The sequence below is a fragment of the Lichenostomus cassidix genome, chromosome 3 (assembly GCF_008360975.1).
Source record: "Lichenostomus cassidix isolate B80296 chromosome 3, HeHo_3.0, whole genome shotgun sequence".
NCBI classification, from domain to species: domain Eukaryota; kingdom Metazoa; phylum Chordata; class Aves; order Passeriformes; family Meliphagidae; genus Lichenostomus; species Lichenostomus cassidix.
The window spans coordinates 9,509,041-9,528,172 of NC_139483.1; the positions used below are offsets into that span (position 1 = coordinate 9,509,041).

The 19,132-nt window shown below is 43.6% G+C and overlaps 2 protein-coding genes across 5 annotated transcripts in view; one reads left to right on the plus strand and one right to left on the minus strand.

Annotated features, from left to right (window-relative positions):
• Window positions 1-2,903, minus strand: part of AFTPH (aftiphilin) — a 41,715-nt gene extending 38,812 nt beyond the window's left edge. For 2 of the 4 annotated variants that reach the window (XM_085054317.1, XM_085054316.1), the window contains exon 1: window positions 2,680-2,901. The gene's annotated coding sequence lies outside the window, so the exon portion shown is untranslated. Of the gene's footprint in view, window positions 1-2,679 lie in introns of all 4 variants that reach the window. The other 2 variants (XR_014850630.1, XM_085054319.1) reach the window with 2 other exon arrangements.
• A 1,791-nt stretch (window positions 2,904-4,694) lies between these two features.
• LOC146439007 (uncharacterized) overlaps window positions 4,695-19,132 on the plus strand; it is a 60,972-nt gene continuing 46,534 nt past the window's right edge. The window contains exon 1 of the mRNA XM_085054323.1: window positions 4,695-5,540. The gene's annotated coding sequence lies outside the window, so the exon portion shown is untranslated. The remainder of the gene's footprint in view (window positions 5,541-19,132) is intronic.

Here is a 19,132-nt window from a genome sequence, read left to right on the forward strand (position 1 = left end):
TCAGAGACTTACTCACAGAGCAGTATGCTCTCCATCACACAGAAACCCTTCAAACTTCTCACAGACTACAGCAAAGAGTAGATCAGAACTGCCCAAGGTTCTCCTACAGGTTCTCTTACAGCCTGCCAGGGGAAATACAGCTGCACAAGGAAAACAACTATGGGCCTTCATTCCATTACTGCAAACAAACTTACTGCTTGTTTTTCAGTGAGCAGGCTTACATTATTCATCATTTCTCCCACCTACAGACATTACCTCATATTAAAAACACAATACCGGAGGGACACCTAATACTCCAAGGAATAAAATCTATTTTCCATCACTTTTCAATAGACATGGGAACTTGAGGTTTCACATTTCCTTCACCCTACTTCCACACATACAAAAGCGAAGATGGGATTTGCCCTTCCTTGTGGTTCTCCCAAAAAAGGACCCTTAGATTTGAAAAATCCAAATTATTTGCTTTACAGAAGCAGATTTCTTAGATCACCTTGCAAGTCGTACCGATACAGAAATATTCCTTGCAACTGAAAACTTCAATTGCTAAAGACATTAGCATGAAATAAAGCCTACTGAAAATGAGACTGTCAGTTTCCAAACAAAGCACATTTCAAGGCTTTTTTCGATGTGTGTGTGCAATAGCAGCAGCTTACTCTGTGTGGTTTTTTTTGCACAAAGGAGAAAAATCAAACAGACAAAATTTCTAACACCTAGGAATGTGTAGGCTCTAAGACACTTCTCTGACTATCCAGAAAAATTATAAGTATTTTGAATCCCCATGAAAGGGTTAGCATGTCATTGAGCTGAAATGTTCACAAAGAAGCAGTTTAAGTTGTCAAACAGCACAATAGCACAGAAAGGAATGAACATTCTGTCGAGAAAGATAATGGTATCTGCAAGAAGATTATGCTGCTGAGTGTGGTGAAAACAACTCTATCGAGCACCAGTTTCTTTACCGCTGGGTTTCCAACTGATACCACCACAGATCTACAAGGACAGCTCAATGAATATTTCAAGAGGAAAAGGCAAAGAGTTGACTGAGGTCCATCTAAGCTGCTCTATTATTTCCACTGTGAAAGACAAGTATTTTCAAAGTACTGAAAGCTTCAGAATATTACTATGTGTAATTAGGGTGTTAAAACACTTGTGTTAGCTCAGTAAGTTACTAGTGGGATTTTTAAGTAGAAATACAGAGATCACACACAGCTTTCATCAACAGCAATGTGTAACACACATACAATTCACTGTGTGTAACTCCAAATGTTAAAGGCTTTTAAATCATTTACTAAACAGAACGATGACCGGATAAAAAATAAAATACATGTAAAAAAAAAAAAGAGGCTGAAACCCTTCAACTGCTTACTTATAAACAAATTAAGGAAGTAAAAATAAGAGGTCATACTCTCACATGATCTTAAAAGGTCATACAATACATACTTCATGCAAATATAATGTGGAATGAAAACACCAGAGCCACATGAGCTTTTCTACATGTTTTTAAGTCTCATTCTCACATTCATGCTACTGAGTCTCACTGATACGACTCTTTAAAAAAACCAAAACAAGCCCTCAGTAGTCACAGGTCTTCCCCAGGCTCTCACAATTAATTTTATGTTCCTCCAGGTATAGCTCCAACTTCAGGAGGAGAAACTCCTACCTGTGCATTGTATGAGCAAACCTCTGCCTGTGCTGACAATACAACAGAACATTTTTAAAGTAGGCTAATTGGCTTTCCAAGTCTAGTTCATAAATCCAAAGAATACAACAAGAAGGAAACACTTTTAATTTTGTTCAATCTCCAAGGACCAGTCCAGTTAAAAAGCAGCATCCATCAAACTCACTTTACCATGGACTCAGTAGCTGAAAAATGAGTTCTAATGAACCACGTTGGGCAGTAAACCATGCATGGAAACAAAATGTGTACAACCAACGCAGCTCAGCTCCTGTCAACAATGTTTCTCTACTCACTCCAGTCATTTATGAACAGATGTTTGCTTAAGGAGCATTAAGCTGCTGAAGGTTTCCATTTCAGTGCTGAAGCTGGAAGGAAGGGGCTGTCACCATTAAGAGGCCAATTTACTGACACTTTGAAGGAATCCCAAGGTTTAATCGTGGTTTCTAAGGCATTGTCTTCTCTAAGGAAAAAAATATATTTTGGTTCATCAAGCAGTTTTCACAGCAAACTGAAGTGTCAGGACCTCAGACGCATTTGAGCAATTTTGCCCCATTTTAGAAGGGCATTACTTCTTTTCCAAAACCCGAAAAAAATCATACTTAAATTATCACAACTCTGCTCAGCCTGTCATCTCCAGCCGCATTTAGCAACGCTTCACTCCCCTCAAAAGAGAAAGCTCGTCAGGGAAAGCCAAACACGCAGGACAGCTCAACTTCTCGCACCACATCCCCGAGCTGCGGCACGGCCGATGCCCAGGCGAACGCCGCAGGACAAAGCCGAACCCCGCTCCGGGACGAGCCGCGGGGCTTCACCCCTGCCCTGCCCCGCCCGGCCCGGCCCGGCCCCGCCGCCTCCCCGCGGGCCCAGGGAAGGGAGGAAGGAAGGCGCTGCCCCGACAGGCCCCGGCCGCCGCCGCCCCCCGCCTCGGGGCAACGCCGAGGGGAGCCCGGCGCCCTTCGGCGGGCAGGCCCGGCGGGAACCAGCCGCCCCGCGCCGTCTCTTACCTGCGGGCTGCGCGGGGGGCGGCGGGGCCCGGGCGGGCATGGCGGCGGGCGGGGAGGGGGAGGGAAGGAAGGGAGGAAGGGGAGAGGGGCCGCGGCTGGTTATCTGCGGCCTCCCGCGGCAAGCGCCATGGAGGGGAGCCCCTGTGGGCGACAGGAACCGCGTCGCTGCGGCCCGGCCCCCTCCGGCCGCCGCCTCCCTGCCGCCGCCGCCCACCGCGCTCCGGCATGCACCGCGCCGCCGCCCCCGCCCGCGTCACGTCCGGCCCGGCTGCGCTTAAACGGTGCTGCGAGCGAACGCGTGAGGGAGAGAGCTGACTGTGTCTGTGTCCTGCTGTGCGGTGTAACACAGCGTCCTAGAGTGCCTCAGAGACCCTAAACGCCGGCTAGTTCCCGCCCCGAGAAAGCGTGTGTTAAAATTGAAGGGAATAACGTTTTAAAGAGTGGCGTTTAAGTGATGTGGAAAGGCCTGGCGTTCGTCCTGCGGCCGTGGTTAGCTGAGCTCCGCACAGCGGTCACAGCGCGCCGGCAAATTGCATTAATAGCGAGCGAAGTGTGGCATTAAAGGTTTGTTGGAGAAGAACGGAACGAGTTAGGTTGGGAAAGACCTCTGAGGTCATCGAGCCCAACCTGTGGCCCAACAGCACGGTGTCAGTCAGACCATGGCACTGAGTGCCACATCCAGCCTTTCCTTCAACACCTCCAGGGACAGTGACTCCATCCACCTCCCTGGGCAGCTCATTCCAGTGCTTAATCACTCTTGTGAAGAAATTCCTCCCAATGTCCAACCTAAACCTTCTCTTGCTTAAGACTACGGCCTCTTCTGTCACTGGTAGCCTGGGACAAGAGGCTCAGTCCCACTGGCCACAACTCCTGTCAGGGAGTTGTAGAGAGTGATAAGGTCACCCCAGAGCCTTTATTCCTCCAGAGGCTCTATATTCATACACACCATGTATTCAAACACACAGCAGTTTGGCTGAGTGAGGCTTAAAACAAGGCCATTCATAGAACTTTTCACGTTTCTGATAGGTTTGTGGAATAAAAATGCCTCAAACGCATTTAAGGGTAATTATAATTAATCTGCTAATTTAATCAGAAATAGAAGGCTTTTGTGAAGCAAGGGGGAATTATATTGTTAAGACAATGTTTCTGTGACGTTCTGAATCCTGTTACAATAGCTGAAGATAATAGTGGATGACTATTAATGAGGCTGTGCGACTATTAATGAGGCTCTATTACTTCGCCTCCTGGTGGCTGTTCTCTTTTTTCAGCTCAGTGTCAGAAACGCAGAGTGAAGCTTGTGCTGACCCGGCAGGACAGAAGCAGAAGCCTGAGGGAACAGGAAATAGGGTAATTTAGCTCTCAGTGCTCTTTGACCTTCACACAGTGTACAAAAATGTGATTTACAAATCGTGAGGGTGCAGAGAAGATCCCGTAAAAGCAGTGAAATACTTTGTTGTAAAACAACAGAGAAATTAGATCTTCCCCTCTCCCTCCCCCCATATCTGGCAGTAGCCATTAAGTTCCAGAGGCCCAAAGTGTCCCTCACTGTGTGGTGCTGCTCCATGAAGAATAATTTGCCATTCCACCAGTGTTTAATTGATGGTCATTGGCTATGACCGTTAAGCATCCTGTTGTAAATAATACAGTGGGAGAAGGTAAAACAATAATTACCTTCTCTTTTACATCTGCCTTATCAATGATTTGAATGGTGTATGAAATAGACATGTAAACTCCCCACACAGCAACATGAGCCCCACTGTTGTCCAAAAAAACCAAATTCTTTACCTAGTGCAACAAGCCAATAATTGCACACTAGAGAGAGACATAAATTATTTGTTTCAGAGTTTCACAAGCCTGGGTGCTCAGTGATATTCCACAAATCAAGCACACCAACTATCAAAACTTTTTACTGTCTGTATATTTTAGCAAACAAAGCAATTAGTGTTCATTGGCTACAAGTTACTTAGTTCTCTTGTTAATTAATATTCCACTATTGTTTAATGATTCTCTCGCTTTTCATGCTAATTATTCTCTCTCTTCTCATGCTCAGGCCTTCTCTCTCCATCTGAGGTGGGTCTCTGTCGGTGGTTTGATCTGTCCCTGCCGGAATTACCTTCTACCCAGTCGGAGCTGATTCAGCACAGGCACTGAGTTGTCTTTATTTGTTTCTTCCTTATCTTGGGACTTCTGCTAAATGTCCTTGGGGCCTATAAATCCTGCATTCTTTGTGTCCACTGTCAGTGGTATATCCTTTTTCCCAAGCTTAGTTAACCTCCCCCTGGTTCTGAGATCATTGAAGCATGTCCAGCCCTAAACCTAAATGAGTCAATTCTACCCACAAGTAATTTGTTTTTCTAACACCTGGATATCACTTAGAGCTTATTAGCTGCTCTCTGTTTAACGGATTAAATCTCCCTTCTTATTGGTTAGGCTTGAAAGTATACAAAGATCAAGCATTAAAGAACATCCTTTCTTAAGAAAATTTTACATATTCCACATTTTGCACCACTAGCACCCTAAAGAAAAACAAAATAGTAAAGCTGTTCTTGTGCAAAAGCCCAAAGTCACAGTGCACTTATGTACCTCAGAAAAAGATCCAGAAAGATAAACAGTGTCAATAAGTAGGTTCTGGATTAGAAGGAAATTTGTGAAGTAAAATTTCCAGATGATTTGAAGGAGTGACTTGTATCCTAAGCTACAAAGAAAGGCAGAAAATACCTCCAAATAGTCCCTGCCAGTCTGACGAGGGGAAAATTTCTTTCCTGGTGGCATTCAGAAGTTTCCAGGACCAGAAGCATTAATCAGTATGCAGTTGTGAGTCCATAAAATTCACTTAACTTGAGTGCAAGATCAGATGAGAGGTAAGTGTTCCACATGAAAAAAATGAAGGTTATATTCACTTAGGCATAGTGTGAATGATTGACAAGATGTGTGGGATTTCTTTAGTCGTTCCTGCATAAGCCTTGCTTGTTGAAGGAGATTACATTTGCTTATGAAGGCAGACTGACTCTATAATAGCATTAGCCATATCATGTATTAGCTCTGTGAAATGAAATTCATGGGTTACAACACTGATTTCAAGGTTGTATTTTTAACATATGAAAGTTTCCTCTACAGAATTGCATGAATTGTAAACACTGTGTCTTATTTGCAGATGATTCTAGCATGGTGTTCTGTCTGTTTTCAAACAAATGGTGAGGTGTTTTTAAAGCATATACTCTCAAGCCATTTATTTTCCTACAGCATGGTGAGATAAAGTTTTAATTTTGATACATTCATCTTGACATGAAGCCCTTCGGGATCATGCAATAGAGGTTTTAAATCGAGCTGGACTAGCCTTGGTATCTCTGAGGCTGAGCCTTGACTTTTTGGCTGCAGCAAAATGGCTTTATCAGTCACTACTGCCGAGTCTTGAACTGTCAGGAGAGGGCGCAGCCTTCCCAGAAGTCTCAGCTGGAAAAAGGTACTGTGGTATGTCAGGGTAATTCAGAAAGGTTCTCCCAAAACTCTGCATGCTCTGGAGGCTCAGACTCTCCTCCTGGATTGGGAATTGATGACAGCAGAAAGAACTAACTATGGTCTACATCCATGACCTTCATAAAACTTAGTCATCCATAATTCTCAAAAAAATCGAGTATGTAGTATTTATAAAGAAAAATACTAGGTTTTATTTCTCATTTTACAACATGGTTCCTGAATGTAAAATTTAGTTATTTATAAGCTGTACCATATATTGTGTGGTGTGGTGCAAAACATCTTCTGAAAGATGTTGTACTGCTGGTAGTGGATAGTGCAGTTCTTTTGTTCTTTTTAATTTGAAAAATACATACAGTGCAACATGGCTTCTGGCAGTGCAAGCTTTTTCTGGCTTCCCCACTGAGTGAGGAAGAAACTTGCTATAATCAAAGGCTAGATAAGTCTCCAAAGTTCAGGCAGTTTGCTTCCCTTTCTGCTGTGTCTGGCAGTACTGCTGATCAGAAACTAGATAGTCAGTGTCCTGAGAAATTATCATGCTTGGTTTTCCTTTTTCTTTTTTTTAAAATTCATAATCATAAATCAGACATTTAAAGATTTTAAATTATCCACAGAATGAATTTTAAATGAGCTTTTAACCTACCAAATGGTTTAATTTCATTAATGCCAGATGATTTCATTTCTGCTATTGGCTCCATCCTTGGCCAAGAGCTCTTCAACATCTTTTATTAACAACTTGGGTGCAAGAGTCAAAGGAATACCAAGTAAGTTTGCTGATGTCACTAAATTGAGATGAGCTGTTGACTACCTTGAGAGCAGAGAGGCCCTGCAGAGAGACCTTGATGAATTAGAAAGATGGGCAATCACCAACCATATGGCGTTTAACAAGGGCAAATGCCAGATTCTGCACATGGCATGGGGCAATCCTGGGTGTACAGACTGGGGAATGAGGGGCTGGAGAGCAGTGCTGTGGGAAGGGACCTGGGGATCCTGGTTGATGGTGAGTTGGATATGTGTCAGCAGTGCTCTGGAGCCTGGAGAGCCACCTGTGTCCTGGGGGGCATCAGGCACAGCATTGCCAGCTGGGCAAGGGAGGGGATTGTCCTGCTCTGCTCTGCACTGGGGCAGCCTCACCTCCAGTGCTGGGGGCAGTTTTGGGCACCAGAAATATAAAAAAGGCATTGATCTGTTGGAGAATGTCCAAAGGAGAGCTACAAGGATGGTGAACGTCTGGAGGGGAAGCCATGTGAGGAGTGGCTGAGGTCACTTGGTGTGTTCAGCCTGGAGAAGAGGAGACTGAGGGGACATCTCAGTGGGATCTTCAACATCCTCACCAGGAGCAGCACCAATCTCTGCTCATGACAAGTGACAGGAGTTGAGGAAATGGCCTGAAGCTGAACTGGGGGAGGTTTAGATTGGATATTGGGAAAAGGTTTTTCACTGAGAGGGTGGTTGGGCACTGGAACAGCTCCCCAGGGCACTGGTCACAGCACCAAGCCTGGCTGAGCTCAAGTAGCATTTGGACAATGCTCTCAGGCACACAGGGTGATTGTTGGGATGTCCTGTGCAGGGCCAGGAGCTGGAACTCAATGATCCTGACATGACCTTTCCACCTCAACATATTCTGTGATTCTGATATTCTGTGAAATCATTGCAATTCATCTTCACAGAGTGTTTTGACTTTTTCTCGTTCTGGCATGAAACTGAATTGGCACATTTCTCTGAAATGTTTTAAATCCCGTAAAATTGCATTTATCTTAGACCCTTATAGCTGAAATAACCTCTACTACTGCATTATCCAGCAGAAGGGTCTTTTCTGACTGAATTCACCAGTCAGCCTCAAAGCTTTATATGAAATTTTTTTGTGGCTGTGGTTTCATAAGGTGGGCATTATGAAAGCTAGCTGAATGAATAATGTGTGCTTTCTGCTGGCTTCTAAATGGGCGTCAGTCAGTAAAAGAAAAATTCTGCAGTTAGTGTTATCTGAGTTAATCAAAGCTGCAGCTGAGCAGAGAATGAACTGTTACTAAAGCAGCCTGTTACTAAACCCCACTGTCCTTTGGCATGGGAAGATGGTAAAACAGATCTAAGAGCAGTGGGTACTTGTTTCTTTGGGGAGTGGTTGGTGCCTTGAGCTCCATCCTGAATCAGCACAGACTGCCCGGCTCCTCCCCAGGGCAATGCAAGACTCTCATCCGTGTTAGAGTTGAGGGAGCCAAGAGTGCCTCTTGTGGCCCCAGGGAATCGCCCAGCCACATCAGAGACCGCTTGTGAAGAGCCCATGGGGGTCTGTAAGCTGGCCACATCTTCTGCAGCACTGCTGCTCCCTTTAGCACTGACCTCTGGGTGTGCAGAATGACCAGGCACTGCTTTCGCTGGTTTTGGGAATCTAGCCAAGGTGGTTTAGCTTTTCGCAGCTCCCCAAGCAAGGGGCTGTCTCCATTCTGTTGTAGTTGCAATGGCATAAAGTACAAAACATTGTAACATACATTTCAGATGCAACATGTAAGAATTATGTTTGGAGTGCAAGTTTGTTACTACTCTTCACAAATCTCCCTGGTTATCTTTACTGGAGTCATAGTACAAAAGTGAGAAGGCATTGCTACATCAGCAGCCCATTCTCTTGTGATTAACAAGCCATTAAAAATTCCAGAATTGTCCTTAAACAGGCCTGAATGTATTAGCTACAAAGAACCTGGTATACTTACGGAAAACTGATTAAATGGCAGTAATTTTAGAAATCTCCTACATCTGAATGAAGGTTCTTTGGGTTTTGGCTCAGGCTTATTTATTTGAGCAAGAACAGGGTTGTTAACACTCTGCAAGTTTGGTTTTTTTTGTTTGGTTTGGGGTTTTTGTTTGGCTTGGTTTGGTTGTGTGTTTCTTTTAAAAAACTGCTTTCTGAGTCTTGGCCACATTTGATTTGGAGCATCTAATGAACGTGAAGGCTCACATTCTTGCCATATGAGGGCTACCCAGTGGATTAACCAGATAATGAATGTTGAAAGAGCCCCATTTTACCTGCCCTGGTGTAAACCACATCCTGCAAGTGGCACAAGTTAATGACTTCAGTGTGTCAATACTACGTGTACACCTGGCCTCAACATATTTGTGTGAATAACTCATCAGCAAGGTGTGCAAAGTGGATTTTAGTGTAAGTGCATATTAATGGTGGCAAGGCTTGTCAGCAGAGTCCATAACCAAACCAAAGTCTGACAATGCTTCTTCTAGAAGATGGTATTTTGTGAGTGACTCAGCTGTCAGCAGGAAAGCAAGATTTCTAGTGCCCAGAGTAGCAAAGCTTCCCACTGCAACTAACTGTTTCATTTTAGTTTGTTTGGTTTGGTTTGGCTTTTTTTTTTTTTTTTTTTTTTTTTTTTAGTTTGGGCTCTAAATGCAGAAAGCCAAAAAGAAAAGAAATCAAAATAATTCAAGACAATCCTTTGCCTTTAAGAGGCATGGCATGGATTATGAGCTTTTTACACTGAAGATGAAAGGTGCTATAAAATGGTTAAGACCATTATACTTTTAAAATTATTTCATTCATTTATTGGGCAAAGGTGAGTTGATTTCCATAGTCATCCTCCTCCCTGGTGTGTCAGCTCCTTTCTGTGACAGGAGTCAAGAGCCTCCAACACCCTTGAAGATCAGCTGATAGGAAATTCCAAGGTACAAACTACTCACTCTGTGTATGTAATAGGCACTATGACAGCAGTCTCTTGCATACCAACCCATGCAGGGTAGTAGTATACATGCCTTTAATCTCTATTAACATCTATTTTAAGATATTTTCATTTCTAAGGCATTTTAGAGTTTGGGGATAATTTATTTGGGGTTTTTTTGTGGTTTAGGAACACCAAAACTTACCTCTACAGCTGCTTTGGTGTTTTTACATATATTTAAGAAGACCTTCAATATCCTATTTTAATCACACAAGTTCATTTCAACACAGTCACTGAAATTCAGGTGTCAGGTTCAGATGTTTTGATTAAGTTTTCCTAACAAACCAATGTTGTGTGAGTGGCAGTGATTTCTGTAAATATAAATAACTTGAGGTGTTTTTTGCAAAGGTCATATCTTTACAGTGAAAGACAAAATGTCAATTAAATATAAGTAGCATTCAGTTCCAGGTTTTAAAGTGGAAATGGCTGAGGTTTTTCTGGGCTAATGACAACTTCTGTCTCAAATGCAACTGCTATGCAAGGAAAGTGGTTTCCTTCATAGGTATTTGTCAAAATCCTTCTCATTGTTTTTCAGACTCGTATCTGATGCCTTGTTTATTTGTCAAAATCCTTCTCATTGTCTTTCAGACTCATATCTGATGCCTTGTTTCAGAGCCATATATTCCAATTTTATCCTCTGTCATATTTTTCTGCAATAGGTTTGCGTTCTTGATCTACATTCATTGAGATGCAAGGCATCTGGGATGTAGGCACATAAGAAGGCTAAGTCTCAAAAAAAAAAGCATTGCATCCTTGAAAGCTCTTCCACAAGAAATGTGTGAGATTGGCTGTATCTGATCCTAAACTACCTGACAAGGTTGTTGACATAAACAAGACAGAATCAAAAGAGGAAATACCATGCTCCAAGTAGCTAAAATGTGCTTGAATGCTAACAGAATGTCAACCCCAGCTGCCTGAGTCCTGCATGCAACAACCTTTAGCTGCACCAGCAGTCAGGATGAGACCCCCAGGGGGAGGAATCCGTTGGTCTCTGTGTCATCCCACTGTTGTCTCACAAGCAAAAAAAGAGGCAGTGAATGCCTGACATTTGTACCAAGAACAGGCTGAGAGGGGCAAGGAGCAGGCAGAGAGGAGTGTGGAGAACAGGTCAGGGAGGGAAACAGGATGGCAAAGACAAGCAGAGGCAGTGGGGCAGATGAGGAGATGAAAAGTCCAACCTCCACCCCTTCTATGTCCAGGATCAATCAGAAATCTCTACAGAGAAGCTGAACCAGCTCTGTCCGTGCAGAGAGCCAGGAAAGATGAGATTAGGTAAATCCAAGTACCTGAGCAATCTGTTTAAGTTCATTAGGCCCTCTTTCTAAATCATGCCTAACTGGGTTTCAGCAGTGGGAAAAGGATGCTGTCTCTGAGTCAGCTTCTTAGTTCCAGGAAGCAAATATGATCCCATCAGGCTTACATGGTGTCACTGATGTGCTCTGCAGGAGCCCTTGCCAGGGTGTGTCTCCTCCTCACCACTCTCTGCATCTCTTCACCAAACATGCAATCCAAGGGCAGCAGAGGTGAATTTGGCTCACAGTTTTCAGTTTTTAACTAATGAGATGAAAACAAATTTAATAAACACAATAAATCTTGCAATTTATAGGGTCTGGGGCTTCTCGCAAGGAGCCTTGATTCCCAGCACAACCTGATTGCCAGATGTTTTGAAGGACAATCTTTTGTCTTGATTTCCCTGCATTTATCAAATTGTTTATAATGTAGGCCACAGGGTCTTTTCTGTCTGTTTTGTCAGATGTAGGTTAGCGGTTCAGTGGATTTAAATGAATGACTGAAAGCAACCTCCAACTGGTTTGCATGGAAATGGCATTGGGCCAATTGTCCAGTTGTGGAACATTGCAGGAGCAGAGGAGACATAATTATTTCCAAATTTGGCCACAATCCATATTTTATCCATATATATCCATATTTTGCTGCAAGTGGCTTTTGGCAAGAGATCCCATGGGCAGAGAACATATCCTTAGTGACTTGCCCTTTGCAGAGTTCCTTCAGGGGTGAGGAAGATGTGGACTGAACATGCTGGGGTAGCTGTCACCAACTGGCCTATTCTCCTCCTGCTCATGGCCAGCCAGTCAGGGATGGATGGTGTATCCACTTTGTGGCTGCTGAGATCAGCCTTCTGATCTTTTTCCTGTATAAATGTCTTCAGATGCAGTTTGACATCAGGTTACTCTCAGAAGATTTTTCCACTCTGTAGTTCTACACTATGAAGACATGCTTAAATTATCCTACAGGCTGTGCCTTCAGGATCTCTGGTTTTGACTGACAATTTATCCACCCTGACTAGCTAGGCCACTTCTCTGGAGAGTCCCCCTTTCTCAATCTGGCAGAGATGCAGGCAGACAGAGCCACAACTCTGTGTTATATAGAAGAAAACCAGGGTGATGATAACCCCTACAAAGCATGACAGAGTCACTGCATGCTCGGGTTTGCCTTGGAGCTGGTTTGCTTTTACAGAGCTGGACCAGTTTCTCCAGGGTCAGATACTGTTATATGCACACTACTGTGGTGCCTTTAATTCATTTTAAGAGTGGAACAGATAGGTTTGTTCCCCATTCACAATTATTTCCTTGTTATTGCTCTGTGTTTTAATGTGTTCTGGTTGCATTGCTCAGCTGCAAGCAAGGCCGAGGGCCTGGTGCAGTTAAGTGTCTGTGGTGTGTTTTGTCTCTTGATTGCATAGAAGGAGTCATCACTGCATTATAAACTTATCTCTATAGTTTTTCAAGGCTCATTCTTGCCTATGGGAAAGCTTCATGTGTGAAAAGTATCAGGTTTTCTGTGGGATGGGCTGGACTGTTACATCCTGAGCTGCATCTAGCCATTTTTTCTGCACTGGAGCTGATAAGAGGGAGTAGACAGGAGTAGGTCAGAGCTGTATTGAACCCCAGTCCAATGCTGGGCCTAGGTAAGCCTCTGCAGGGGTCTCCAAGTTTCTCTTGGAAGTCAAAAATTATGATATTGAATGAGTGAGTTCCATGAAGAACAGAAAATAATCTCCACAGATCTGGCAGCTAGTGTGTGGGAAAGACGCAACATTTTTGTGAACTTTTGAGTACCAGTTGTATTCCTGTGAATGCTTTTAAGCTGATCTCACACCTCGATGCTGGATTCAGCCATTTCACCTCCCAGGAAGCAAGCATGACCACCACAGGACTTTCACTGGTGCACAAAAGTGCTCTTTGGGCTTGTCATTACACTGGTATTGCTCAGCTATGAAAAACCAGAATCACTGTTTTTACCAAGGCAGTGGTTGCTAGAAGAGAGAGATCTTCCAAGGGATTGTAGGTGGTGAGTTGCTCCATTGGTAGAAAGAAAAAAGCTGTAGTGATACCTACCTAACACACATATATAGGCTTTGGACTTGTTGGTGTTAAAATAATTTTAAAAGTCAGGAATAAATCTCTGTGTGACTGCCTGTATGTGTTTACACTCTTGTTGCAAAGGACAAAAAGAAAAAGAGATGCCTACTTTTTTGATGATTAATATTGTTTGTCTGCCTGAAGATTGTTTTCTCTGAGGCTTTGATGCACAGTCTTTTACAGCAACTGGGCTGCTCCCCTCTAAGATTCTTCCAAAGGATACTGCAGAGCAGCCAGCTGCAATTAAAAGTGAGAAGATTGTGTCCAAGTCCTTTGATTTCTAATTCTTTCACTTCCATTATCATTAAATTACTTGTTGAGTGCTGTCACTCTGTCAGAGTAGGATCACCCTTGCCTAGATCTTTGCCCATGGTGTAGTATAGCCATAACCTGATTAGGAATCTGAGGATTTTCTCCTCGTTTCATTGGGGAATATTAAAATGAATTATCCTGATATGGAGACTATAAAATAGGCAGAAGAAAAAAAAAATCAAGCGCTGATTCTCTATGCTCCAAAGATCTTACCATCCTGAACCCCACTGGCAGTAAAAAAATGTTTGTAAATTCAACATATTGTATCTCTGAAGTCTTCAGGTTTAACAAAAATGAATAAATCATTGTCCCTCTGTTGAGAGACCATAATCCCAAATCTTTGCTCAGTCTTCAGCTGGACAAAGTAGACAAGGAACCTGAAGAGAGTTAGAACACATCAGGATTCCTGAGTTTAGCTAAGACTGCATATAAAAATAATATTGTCTTAGAAAGTAAAAAGCCTGTGTCCTGCATCTGCTGAGCAAGGGGTTTCAATCCCATGGTTTTTTCCTGGGTGCTGGCAGATTCACAAAATAGGATGCATTCTGACTACAGCAAGATAAACAGCTGGAGGGGTGTTGTCTCTAGGCAGAGCCATGACCCTGTCCCTTTCTGTTTGCAGGCTCTCTGCCCATTCCCCATCCTTTGTAAAGGCTCCAGCCTTACAGGAGGGTGAGCACGCTCACACACAGCATTGGTGTGACCTGAGACTGAGCCCAATGGGTGGCTTCTGCCCCATTCCCCCAGAGCTGGTCACTTAACAAGTAATACCTGATGTACATATATTTTAGCAAAGCACTGAAACACATGTCAGGCTGAATCAGACTTTGTGTAGGTAGTGATCATTTGCCCATCCCTGGCATTTGGCTCTCTTGGAGTCAAGGGAGGGGATTGTCCAGCTCTGCCCTGTGTTGCCTCACCTAGAGTCCTAGGTGCAATTTTGGGCCCCACAACGCAAAAAAAGACAATTAATCTATTACAGTGGGTCCAAAGGAGAACTATGAAGATGATGACAAGCCTAGAGTGGAAGCCTTATGGGGAGTAGCTCAGGACACTTAGTTTGATCAGCCTGGAGCAATCTGAGGGGAGACCTCACTGGAGTCCTCAACATCCTCATAAGGGGAAGCAGAGGGGCAGGCGCTGATCTCTTCACTCTTGTGATCTTTTCACTCCAGTGAGAAGACTTGAGGAAATGGCCTGAAGCTGAGCTGGGGGAGGTTTAGGTTGGATATCAGGAAAACATTCTTCACCCAGAGGCTGGCTGGGCACTGGGACAGCTCCCCAGGGAAGTAGTCACAGCACCAAGCCTGACAGAGTTCAAGAAGTATTTGGACAATGCTCTCAAGCACAGGGTGTGACTCTTGGGGTGTCTATGCAGGGCCAGGAGTTGGAATCAATGATCCTGATGTGATCCTTCCAACTCAGCATATTCTGTGATTCTATGAGTGTATGTAAAAAATGGTAAGCTACACACACAAACGGATAACCCAAAGCAGCTCAGGTCAGATTTGTTTGCTGCTGTAACCTCCTCAGCATCTGTGGAGTACTAGCATTATTTCTTCTACATTAAAGAATGGGAGACCACCAAGGAGTGAAGGTTCAGTACTGAGATATTTGGAATTCCTGGTGCTGTTTGTAAAGAAACCCCCCAGCTGAGTTATTTTGAGTTCCAAGAAGGCACTCTTCTGTGATTTCCTATATGTGCCAGTGCTGAACAGTTCAAAAAGGACAGTGGTAAAATAATGGCCCTTTTCAGTCTAAGAAAAGTGATAAATCTGCTCTCTTGAAACACCGTTCTGCTTTATCTGGCTTTAGTTTCAGGGGAAGGGGAGACTCACAGTACTTTCCAACTGCCACCTGTTTCTGGCAATGCAGGGCCTGCTTGCAAGCCACTTAAAGTTCCTGTAACCAATAATTACTTTGGATCTTACTAATAAGAAGTTCTGCTCTCAGCAATATGGAAAGTAATTAAAAGTAAATAAAGGTCACGCTTATAGAGCCCTTCCCATGTCATTAGCATTTCCAGTTGATAGAGTGTATTGTTTCTTACTCTCGTGTGTAGAAGATGCTTGCATTGCCTGTGGAATGCTGAAGAGGGATATTGTGGAGGTTCTCCCTGAATGCCTTGGCTTCTTCCAGGGCTTTTTATTAAGATCTTTTTCCAAGCCTGGCAGAACAGGTGAACCCTTGTAGAAACAAAATTGCAAGTGTCTTCTTTATTGTATTAGCTATGCATAGCCTTCTGCCTTCAGCACTGAAAGCTTTTGCTGGTTTTCACTTTCTTTGGGTGGTAGTTTCTTTCCTGTTAGCAGGTACTTAAGGAAACACCTGGAGTTACCTATCTCTGTCTGCTGTTTCCATATCTGGTTTGGGTTTTTTTAAACTTCAAACACAGGATGTGTACGTGTGTGAAGAGGAGATCAGACATCTACAATTAGGTATTTGGTAGGAAGTGAGTGTCTTCGAGGTTCCTTTATAATCTCTGGAGCTAAGGCTTCTGGAAAACCATTCAGGGCATCAAAATCATCCCTGATAAATCATCCTCTGGAGAAGGATCTCTCTTTCTTCTGCCTGTGCAGGGAACCCACAGAGACCAGACTGAATCACCACAGCTGAAATTAGATGCTGCTGAAGGTGGCATAAATACCCCTGCAGTTTGAGCTACTACTCACCCACTGAAAAGCTTCCAGTTTTGCCAATAATGTAGTCACTCTGCTCACCTAAGCAAAAAAAAAAAAAAAAAAAAAAAGAGTCTTTGCAGAAAATTGTGTATTAAGCACCAGTCTTTATTGCACCAAATAGCACTTTAAAATCCTCACTGTTGACTCATATTGGAGTCACTCTACCACCTTCTCCCAGTAAATATGTGTGTAATTGTATTTGTGTGTATGGTTACACGTTGCTGTGGAGGTGTTGGCATGCTGATCTAGACCTGCAAGCCAGCCAGCACAACCTGTAGCTTCATGGCCCTATATGGATGTTCACCTGTGAAGGTAACCAGGATCTCCCTCTGGATCTCTTTGAGGTCTAAACCAAGCAGCTTAGAAGATGGCAAAGGGAGCTGCTCTGTGCCCAAGATGGGTGGCAGTCTCTGGCATTGACAGCTGTGACCTCCTGTTTGAAACCTGGCTTACATCACCCTGAATATTATGAAGGATGTTTCATCCTGCCATGCCCTCTTCAGAACAAGATGTTCTCTGTGGAGCAGTATGCTCTGAGAGGCCAGGTCTGGCTACTCCCTTCCAGCACTGCAGGTTGAAAAAGATGGTTTTAACATAAAGGAAGGCACAAAAATTATTTGGAGGCTGGCCAGAGGCAGGTGGGAACAGGCTGGGAGGGGGGAGGTCTGTTTGGACTGGTGATGTGGCTATGTAGATTCACTGTCTAAAATCCCTTGTGGGGAGAGAAAGACATGGAAGGAGTCATTGGCTGCAGTCAATTTTGGGTGGGGGGAGTTTCCTTAAGGCCAGGTGTCGGAAAGCTTGAAAGCACACATTTCAGCATAATTAGAGGCTTTTCTGAAATGAAGATAAAACTTGATATGCAAAGTCTGTACACTTGGATTTCATGTTGCTCTACACCCCCAGAGCTGGCCTTTATCTTACCTTTACATCAGGATGTTAGGCAATTCACCACCACCTGCAATTTGCTTTGACTCTGGTGACTGTTAATTCTTACAGCGTGGATTGAAGACAGCTTTTAGAAAAGTTTCCAGTTTGTTACTTGGTCATTAGGTTGAAAAGGTCTGTATGCCTTGGAAAAGGTGATAACAAACATGATGAAAGTGTAAAGAAAGCTAGATGATACTAAGTTAGCTTGTGGTCTTCTCTTTATTCGCCCACCTATTAAAGGATGAAAGGGCATATATAGAGAGAGAAAAGTGGTACACTGAAGGCAGACAGGGCTTTTCTTTTCATATAGTATGCTGCCATTCCTGAGCAATATTCCCATGCATAGATGTAACAGGATCCTGCAAAAAGTCAGGCATTAAATAGCCTCCAACACCAATGGCAATCACTGCAATATCAGTGATATAAGCATAAATGTCAAGATTATTGAATGGGTTTCTGAGGTCAGCTATGCTATAGCTGTCTGTCACAGTATCCCTTGTGCTGTCCTCCAAAACACATTCCAGTTAACACAACCAAAGCCTGGCAGCTATTTGGGCTTCCAGTTTTATCAAATGTAGTAGTCGCCATGCTCCTGTGAAGGTCTGTGACCATCAGTTTATTTATATTGGTTACACTAACAGTCTACTGGGATTCTGGCATTTTGACACTACCTCAGTGACTGCTGAATGCTTCAAGTGTACTTTAGTTATTTCTTCCACAAGTGAATTCATTTTGTGCTCTACTTACAGATACTTGGGTTGGCTCTTAGTAGAAAGGTTCAGCTTTCTGCTGGTCCTGTACAAGTCCTGTCTAAACCTGCAGCACAATGCCAGGACTCTTTACCTGGCTGATACAATTCCCAGAGAGTCTGGAACAGCTTCTCTGACATGAGACATATACATGTTTTATGAGACCTGTAAGTTCCCAACAGATGCTGCTACACTTCAGCCCTGCACAGGCAGCTCCTGGTTGCCTCACAACCAACTTTGCTTACAGGCAGCTTGACCCTCCCACCTGCCTGCCCACAGCTGTACAGTTTTGTGCCCAGGAATAAGCCTTTCACTTCAGCAGTCCTCATGAGATTTAGTGAGCCAGGGACCTTTGCACCCCGCTTGGCTGTGCAACACAGGCACCTCAAACACTGCCCACTGGTAACTGAGACCCAGGACTGAGCCCTTGAAGGATGCCTAGAGATGGCCATCAGTTCTCTGTACTGGTGCAGAGATAATTTCATGTGTAATGGGATCAGGTAAGACAGGAGACATATGTGCCCTCTGACCTCAAATCTTTTCATCCTAGAAAGGAAAAGGAAAAGATTCTGCTTTTTCCCAGCTTCCCTTTCAGACTGGCCAAAGTGAGCCATGCAGTACTCAGAGGACATTCTCCCAGCTAAAACCACTGTGCCTGCAGTTGTTGAATTTCTGAGCTATGCATTCCTGCCCTTTCCTCCTACCCCAAACAGTGAAATGTTTGCTGACACTGTCCAGGAATTCATCTGTTGGTATTTTAATATTCATGTGCATGATCACCCAGTTGCTACAATTACACTGTGGGAATCTTGTTTCTAAAAATACACAAATCTCTGCTGCTCTCCAACACTGCCATGAGGTAATGGATCATGTTCCCTAGTTGCCAGTCACAGAGGAAGAAGCTAATCAATACAGCTGGCAATGCATAAAGACTACAACAATTATAATTACAACTAATTTCCCTTTCACTTAAAAACATCATCTTCTGGCCTGCATTACCACAGCTTCAGCTTTACAATGCATTAAAACAATTATGTGCTTCCCTTTGCTAAATAGAATCCTGTTATTTTGCTTGAGAACATCTTTGGAGTAGCTCAAAGTGATGAGGTTTATTATAGGAACCTTAAACCAGCTCCTACTCTAGCAGGTGCTCAGTTGCTTTCAGTGCACTTCCACCAAAACGGAGAGGTTTGCATCACTAAGGT